General features: G+C 34.5%; 1 non-coding gene across 1 annotated transcript; it reads left to right on the top strand.

Moving 5' to 3' along the window:
- Positions 1-8451: 8451 nt before the first annotated feature.
- On the top strand, positions 8452-8559 carry LOC112534804. The gene has a single exon (XR_003079051.2). It is a non-coding gene; the product is annotated as a small nucleolar RNA R71 (small nucleolar RNA).
- Positions 8560-9143: the final 584 nt, after the last annotated feature.

Here is a 9143-nt window from a genome sequence, read left to right as displayed (position 1 = left end):
GATTGAGAAGTCCATTTGGCAATTGGAATTTTGAATATCAAGAACTGGTTAATAATCACTTAGAGATAAGGATAATTAACTAGCCGGCTTAAGAATTAACAAAGCTTAATAGAGGCGGATTAAAGCGTAATGCTAATTTAAGAATCAATCGTTAGGAAGAGATTCCAACTTTAGGTTATTAGGTTTAGGAATTCGGTTATCGAGAGAGAGAAACCGAATTCAATTAAGAATTCGTCCACGGGTAGCATAATTAGACTCATCAATCCTTTATCTTTTGTTTGATTGCCAACTAGTTTAGGTTCCCTTTAGGTTTGCTTTCTTGTCTTGGTTATTTCATTTATCCATTCATTCCTGCATCTCCCTTAGAACTTAGCTTGTAGCTATTAGTTAGTTTAGAAATTATTCATCATTCATTTTAGGTTAATATAACAAAGGACAAAGTAGTAACTCTGGGCTTTCACTTTCTCGAGGAATACGATCTTGATACTCGCCATGAGTGCTAAACTACATCGATAGGTTCACTACCTTAGATTGTAGCTGCATAGATAGCAACCATCAAGTTTTTGGCGCCGTTGCCGGGGAATGTTTGAAAACTATAGTGAAATTTGCTGTTTGTTAATTTAGCCATTTTTTTATTTTTATTTATTAATGTTTTATTTGTACATATTTATTTAGTTAAGTTTATGATTCAAGTAGTGGATGATAAGGAGGTTCAATGCTAAACTCTTTGTATGACACGTTGGATAATGGGATCATGAACCAAGAGAGTGCTAAAAAATTGGGATACCCATGCATCTTTAGAAGCTCGAGTGGAATCATTTTGCAGGGTGAATTATACGGGAAGTCAGCCAAATGACTCATATGGAAGCACCTACAATCAAGAGTGGAGCACTCATTCACCTTTTGGATGGAGCTTAGATGGCCAAGAACCACTAGGACCTCAGCAACCACATCAGGAGCCTAATCTTGCGCCTTCAACTCAAGATGAAGAGTTAGTGTTATAGGAGCTGATGATGAGGTTCTTTACAAGTCTTGAGGATGGATTCCAACAAATAGAGAGGGTACTTGAAGGTCAACAAGCCTCAATTGAGAACATAGAGCATCAAGTAGGCTTGATCTTCAAGTTACTAGCTGAAAAGCAATTAGGAACTCCGTTAAACGTTGTTGACTCCGAGGAACATTTGAGCGCCGTCACTTTGAGTTTAGGTGAGAATTTTTTTGGTTTATCTATTATGTTTGACGATGATGCTTATGTGCAGGACGACCCCTTGAACGTGGAGATAGAACCAGAAAAGGAAGAGGCAAACATGATTCCTCTAAAAGACTACCAACAGGAATGTACAGTTGATGATGCTAAGTTGCAGTTAGAGGAATTTTTAGTGGATTTTCCACAAGTCCCTTCGATGATGGAAGATGAGCACGAGTTATCCAATGAAGAAGTCTTGGAGGAGCTCTAGTTTCTTCTAGCAAGTGAACCAAGCCAAGGACTGGAGAAAACCATCGACATTCCTGAAGAAATTGCCCAACCGTCGATCCTTCCAATTGGTGAAACTCCAGCTTTCAAATTGGAGGAGCCCCTAGAGCATCATGACTATGTTCAAATATATGACGAGCGAGTTTTGTCCATCATACTGGCAGCTTGCTTGACCGTCAAGAAGAGGAATTTGACGATGAGTCCTCTAAGCGGATACTTGAAGCCATTTGCTTGGAAGAAGGATGGATGGTCATCAATCCCCACCGTTTGCTTTTCACCATGAGTCTAGCTAAGAAGACTCATCACATCAAAAAGAAGTGCTTTTGGGAGGCACCCCAAATTCTATTTTTCATTTTTAATATTTTACCCTTTCATTTTGAAACATTTTATTGGTTTTAAGTTTTCATATTTTATTTAATCATTATTGTCAATTCGATTATTTCTTTATTTTATTGTTTTCAGATTCTACCGAGGAGGCACTGAATTTCCATTACATCAGCCTCGATGGATGATCAGAGCAGTCCCCTAGATCTTTTTATTTTTCTGTAATTGTTTACCTTATTTTTCATACATGTCATGCACTTGGATTGTATTGCCTTTGTTCCCTTAGTTGAGCATTCCATGCGGGGTATCCATAACATTTTACACTGAGGACAGTGTGTTCTTCAAGTGTGGGGTGGTTGTGGGTAAACCTTATAATCCTACTCTCTCATATGGTTTTTAGATATATCTGAAATTGCTATCGCTAGGTGTTGTGTACTTTTAGGGGATGTTAGGACACTGTGTCTTTATGCACTTGAGTATGCTATTTTTGAGCTGATTGATGACTTGATTTATAGAATTGTAGTTACTTTTCTTTGTTGTTCATTGTCCTTGGAAAACAATTGATGGTTTTTTACACATCAGTCCTGCCAGGTTAAACTGGTGTTATTTAATTGTTTTTCGAATTTTTGAATTTTAACTTAGAACGTTGATAATGTCATATGCATATGTTTCTTAAGTAATGATTCAATTAATGATGTTGCGAACCAATTGCACCTAATATCACACCTCAAGGTGATATTTTGAGCCTATTGAGCATTCATTATACTTATGCTCTTTATATTTGTTGTTTGAGTGTGCATTGTACTTGATTTTACTTCTAGAACTTGCTTTGTAATGCTTGTTGAAGTTACATGAATATTGTGAATACCATGAGATGATTTGGGCGACTTAGGATTCACCACATTTAGCCAAAAAAGCCTACCTTTTATGTTTTCATTAGTTAGCCAGTTTTGAGCCTTAACCTTTTCTTCATAATCTACACCTATACACTTCAACTATACCATTCTTTACATTTATCTTTCCTTTACCCTTATGCTGGAAATTCTCTTTGTGATTTGCTCACCCTTATGTGGGATTAAAATGCTAGTTGCTATGTTGGTAAATGTACTAAGTCTTTTTGAGATTTTAGATGCTTACTCCGATCCAAACTGTATTTTTATTCTTTACGTATGCAGCAGTTCTTATAAGCTGCTGCTTTATTATTCAAGAAAATGACGAAAAGAAAAAAAACAACAGAAGAAGAAAATAAACAAAATTCTTTAATTATTTGTCTCTTTATCGGATTTAGATCATTTGTGAGCGTTATTCTACGAAGTAGGGATTTTATTGAATAATTCTTTTTGTATATTAGGCATTTACTCCTTTGAGCATATATTGTTGTTTATCACACGAATTCCAACATTTTCACACTTCTTTCCCAAATCTCCGTACCTTTACCCTAGCCCCATTACAACCTTGGTAAAGACCCTTTGATTTGGGTATTTACTTATTTACAGTAGCGAAGATATGATTTATGAGCAAGCTTATGGTGAGCGGGTCTTGTGCATTTGCTTTGAGGGATTTGTTATTCACCTAATATACACTTGAAGTGACTTGAGTGATCCCTGTGAAGCATTGGTTCGTGATGTTTGTGTTGAGTTGTCGTCTAAGTTATTCATGCATTAATATTATTTTCATTCTCTGTTAATGCTTTGCAATTTGATTTATGACTGAGTATCCTTTGAGATGTGTTGAATACTATATGTTGTGGACTGGGGGCATAAACTGTAATGAATTGCTGACTGTAGTTTTGTGAGGAGAGTTGTTAATTGCTTGAGGACAAGCAATAGCTTAAGTGTGGGGTGATTTGATATGCATAGTTTTACACATATTTGCTTGCATATTTTCTTAGCAATTATTGTGCTTTTATTCCAAGATCACCCGTGTTTTGTGTTCTTTTACATTTCAGGAGAATTTATAGGACCATCATCAGTATTTGAGCAATTATAGATCAATGCATGCGAAAACGGATGGGAATTCATCAAGATCGAACAAGAGCTCGCAGTGCATACATTGAGCACGGCCTAGGTCAAGGGCGTGCTAATCACCACGGCCTGGACTCTAGCGGTGACCGACCATGAGCTTTTGGTCTTCAAAAAATGGCACTTTGGGCACAGTTTCTGTAGCCACCACGGCCACCAGCACGGGCCGTGGTGGCTCAGCACCGGCAGGGGCACGACCATGAGGAAACTCGAATTGGTGAGATCTGAATGTTCAACACGGCCTGGACTCCGGCCGTGCTGACCAGCACAGCCTTGACCACGGCCATGCTGAGACAATTATATAAGGAAAACTGTTCTTTTTTAGGGTTAGGGAAGTAAGGAGTGAGAGAGAGCCCTAGCGGCTGGTTCGGTTTCTGTATAGTGTTGAGTTCGGGAGAGAGTTGCAGAGAGGAAGAACCTCGGAATCGCAAGGTTCCGAGTGCAAAATAATAGTGGAGCAATTCAAGAGGCAATTTAGGAGATTAATCGTAGTGCAATTCCAGATTTGGAGTTGTTCATCCAATTCGAGAGAAAATGGTGTACATGTTTTATTTTCATTATTCTTTTATTGTAATTGATTTCCTAGATTGTTTTAAACATGAACATGTTTAGCTAGATTGATTAAACTCATTGGAATTTCCTTACTATGTTGGCTTAATATTATATTATTAGATTATTTGAGTTAGTTTTGTATTCTTCTTGCTTTTAATATTAATAAGATAATGCATTATTCATGAGACGTTATGAATTGTGGTGTTTAGATTGCTCTATGTGATTGAGAAGTCCATTTGGTAATTGAAATTTTGAATAGCAAGAATTGGTTAATAATCACTTAGAGATAAAGATAATTAACTAGCCGGTTTAAGAATTAACAAAGTTTAATAGAGGCGGATTAAAGCGTAATGCTAATTTAAGAATCAATCGTTAGGAAGAGATTCCAACTTTAGGTTATTAGGTTTAGAAATTCGGTTATCTCAAGAGAGAAACCGAATTCGGTTAAGAATTCGTCCACGAGTAGCATAATTAGACTCATCAATCCTTTATCTTTTGTTTGATTGCCAACTAGTTTAGGTTCCCTTTGGGTTTACTTTCTTGTCTTGGTTATTTCATTTATCCATTCATTCCTGTATCTCCCTTACAACTTAGCTTGTAGCTATTAGTTAGTTTAGAAATTATTCCTCATTTATTTTAGGTTAATATAACAAAGAACAAAGTAGTAACTCTGGGCTTTCACTTTCCCAAGGAATACGACTTTGATACTCGTCATGAGTGCTAGACTGCATCGATAGGTTCACTACCTTAGATTGTAGCTACATAGATAGTAACCATCATAACTCATAGAAAAAATTAATTGCACTAACTTTGAATCTATCCATACAAAACAAATTAAGGTTCATCAAAACTCAAATAGCAAGAAACTTAATTCCTATACATTACAATAAAGAAGTAAAGATTAGGGAAAGAAGATCTCAAACTAAGCCATGGAGGAGTAGAAATGGAAATCTTCAATCTTCAATCTTAGAAAGCAATGAAGGAATTAATGTTCTTCCTTGAGAAATACCAATCAAAACCCTAAAAATGAAAGAAAAATAAAATTTCTCTCTCTAGAAATGAAAATATGATAGCACACCCTTAAAATAACCCTAAAGGTTCCTTTAAATAGTTTACTTTTATGATTGAAACGGGGACCACACGGGCTCCACAAGGCCGTGTGACGTTCTTAGATTTTTATAGCTTGAATATGTGTGTCTGCCCGTTCTTTACTTTACGAGCTGTTTTAAGGCATCTTCAAAATCGAATTGAGTTCTAAGTTTCATCAAAGTTGTACATCTGGAAGATTAGTTCATTTTAGGATTTTGAATCACCTCAATCAGACATCTATAACTCTAGATAAGGCCGAAACACTCAGACTGATCCAAACAGAAATGGACTGCATAACTTCTGACTTCGACCCAAGTTTTCTCATCCTTAGCAACCTAATATGTAGTTGTGCCATTCATAACAATTATACTTTAGGAAGTCCTCTACAAAGTTGATGAACGGTACTTTTTAATTATAGACCAATAAGATCATGAAAAGCTATATTGGTGCTAATAAGATCAAATCTGCATAATGCTGAGATTTGCTTGTTAGTCAGACATGGGAAGCACAGATCCGTATGGGCTTCCCATGTGGGCCCTTCATGCAATCTGCCATTTTTCACTACTCACATGGGAAGGCCACATGCCTGTGTAGCTTCCCGTGTCAGATAGAATTTTGGATAAATATGCCTTTCCTTTGCCCTTTGCCCGATTCTCATGCTTTTCGATTCATTTGACTCCTTGACATGTATTATCTTCAAAGTGCCTAAAAGAACTAAAAATCAAGCTTGAAAAAACAAATCAAACCCAATTGAAGGTAAAATTAACATAAAATAAAGCTCAAAAGTAAGTGCCTTTAGCACTTGTCACTAATCAATGAATAATCAACATATACTAAGCATATAATATCCACATAACAATATAAGATCAATTAGACATGAAAGCATAATATTAAAAAATTAAATTGACATGTTATCACATGGAGAAATATTGTCCTTTGGCAATCAAAGAAGGTAGGAATGTTGATATTTCCTTCATAAGCCCACAAAATAAACATAAAACACTAAAATTAAAATGAAAAATGAAAAATAAAATAACTTAAATACATAAAAATGAAAATAAAATACAATTGATAAGTTTATTGTCTATAACTAGACATTCCTGATTATGCTTATGGTAGGTGTTCATCCATGCACTCCACCTTTTAGTCAGCCATTCCTTTCAAGTATGGCTTTATACTTTTAATGTGAAAATCTAAAATGTCATAGAAGCTCTTATCAATTAATAATGGAATATCATCATATAATTTGTCATAGACACGAGAATATAAATAATCAACATATGAAACTAATCATTAGTAGATTAGTAGATAATGTTAAAGAATCAAACAATTTAAATTCAATAGTTTCTTCTAAAACTGTCATAGTAAGTTTTCCATTATGTACATCAACAACTATTCTAGTAGTTTTCATGAAAGGTCTACCAAGGAGTATAGTTTGCTCTTTATCCCTTGTTGGTATATTTTCCATATCAAGCACTACAAATCAACATGGATTATTAACTTACCTACTTGTACTAGCAAGTCTTCCATAATACTTCTAGGATATTTTATTGACCTATCCACAAGTTGTAGAGACATGATTATAGGCTTTAAATTTCCTAAGCTAAGTTGTTCATAAATGGAATAAGACATCAATTTGATGCTTGTTCCCAAATCCAACATGGCTTTTGTAACCTTCTTATCACCCATTTTAATATCAATGGTGAAGCTACCAGGATCCTTCATCTTAAGGGGCAGCAGATGTTGAAGCACTGCTCTTGCTTTTTCTGATATTTGTACTTTTTCATTATTTGCATATTGCCTTTTATTAGTGTTCAACTCTTTAAAGGACTTTGCATACGCTAGCTTATTCTTGATAACATCCAACAAAGGTAAATTAGTGTTAACTTTAGAGAGCATCTCAATATTTTTAAAAAATTACTTATCCTTTTTGTCTCTTTGAGTCATTTTAGAAAAGGAATAGGTGGCCTATAAGGCTGAGCTACCTTATGGAACTCACGTCTAGAAAATGCTTTATTTTCTTTCTTCTCAAGCCCAAAATTAGGCTATAATTTTTCTTCCTTTTGCATGCTCTCTTCATTGATTTCTACTTCCACAAATCCCTCATCTTTAGGTGTACTTGCATAAGAAGAACAATATTTTTCATTCTTCATATCAATCTTATTATCAACAACCTCACCTGTTCTAATAATGGTAATAGAATTTTCTTGTTCAAGTTGATATGGTAGTTTCTCTTTCTTGAGCTCTTGATCAACTTCAACAATTTTTCCCATTTGAGCTTCCAAACATTTCATTGAGGCCTCAATGAAATCTATCTTTTTCTCATTCCTCTCCATCCTATCACGAGAAGCCATCATAAATGATTAAAGTGTTTCTTCTAAACTTGGCTTTCTTTTCTCATTAGATTGAAAAATTTATCCTTGATCTTAAAAGGAAAGATTAGAGTTCTTTTGAAATCGAGAATCTTGGTTTTGGTAATGAGACTGATATGAGGTCCTTAATAATTGTGGTGAGTTTTGGTCATTGTTTTTCTAAGAAAAATTTGGATGGTTTCTCTAACCTAGATTGTAAGTGTTGGAATATGGGTTATTCCTAAGTTGCCTAGGTTGATAAGATTCCATCATATTAACCTGTTCATAATTATTTCCTGCATAAGTCTCAAAAGATGAGAAAATATTAGCAGTATAACTATAAATACCATATATACCACAAACCTCATTGCTTGGTACATTTTTAGTTGAAGCAAGTATTTTAACTTGTTTAGTTAATTCAACTATTTGCATAGCCATCTCACTATTAGATACTACTTTATTCACTCCTACTCTTTTCGTTATCACTCTTTTATTGTGAATTGACTCCTAACATCTCAAAGATATCATAAATCTCATCAACAGTCTTTTCTAACATAGTACCCACAACTGCATTATCAAGCAAACATTGATATTCTTGTGTCAATCCATCATAAAATGATTAGTTAGTTAATGGAAGTGTGTATCCATGGTGTGGGCATTGCAATTAAAATGATTTGAAGTGATCCCATGCTTCATAAAAAGACTCGGTATCCTTTCGATAAAAGCTAAACAATTCAACTCTTAATTCTTTGGTTATTTGATATGAGTAAAACTTACTTATAAACTTTTGATATACCTCATCCCAAGTTCTCAAAGAATTATGAAGCAGTCATTAACCAAACCTTATCTTCTTCTTTTTAATGAATAAGGAAAACACCTTATTCTCAGTTGATCTTCATTCTATCCAGATAATGGGAATGTGTACAAATTATAACATAAAATTCTCTAATAAATGTTAATACATATTCACTAGGCATACCATAAAATGAAGGGAGCGTATTACAATCAATATTCTTAAGTGCAAAATTCCTAGATGCATCATCTAGAACTATGCATGAAGTAGTATTATTAATTATAGGTTGTGCATAGTCTTTCATAGCCATTTGCCTTTTAGCTGCTATTGGATTTGACATTATCTCAATTTCTTCTTCTAATTCCTCTTCAATCTCTTTTTAAATGTCTTTTTCCTCTAGCTTCTGCAATATAAACTCACTCTCTACTTTTTGATCTTCTTTTGTCTTTTTAACAACTAATCTCAAGTTATATGAATTTTAAGTTAATGAATCATTAGATTTTTTTTTCTCCTAGGCGTACAAAACAAAGATAAATTTC

Source organism: Ricinus communis, chromosome 4 (genome assembly GCF_019578655.1).
Source record: "Ricinus communis isolate WT05 ecotype wild-type chromosome 4, ASM1957865v1, whole genome shotgun sequence".
Classification (NCBI taxonomy): Eukaryota; Viridiplantae; Streptophyta; class Magnoliopsida; order Malpighiales; family Euphorbiaceae; genus Ricinus; species Ricinus communis.
This window is presented reverse-complemented; position numbering and strand designations above follow the sequence as displayed.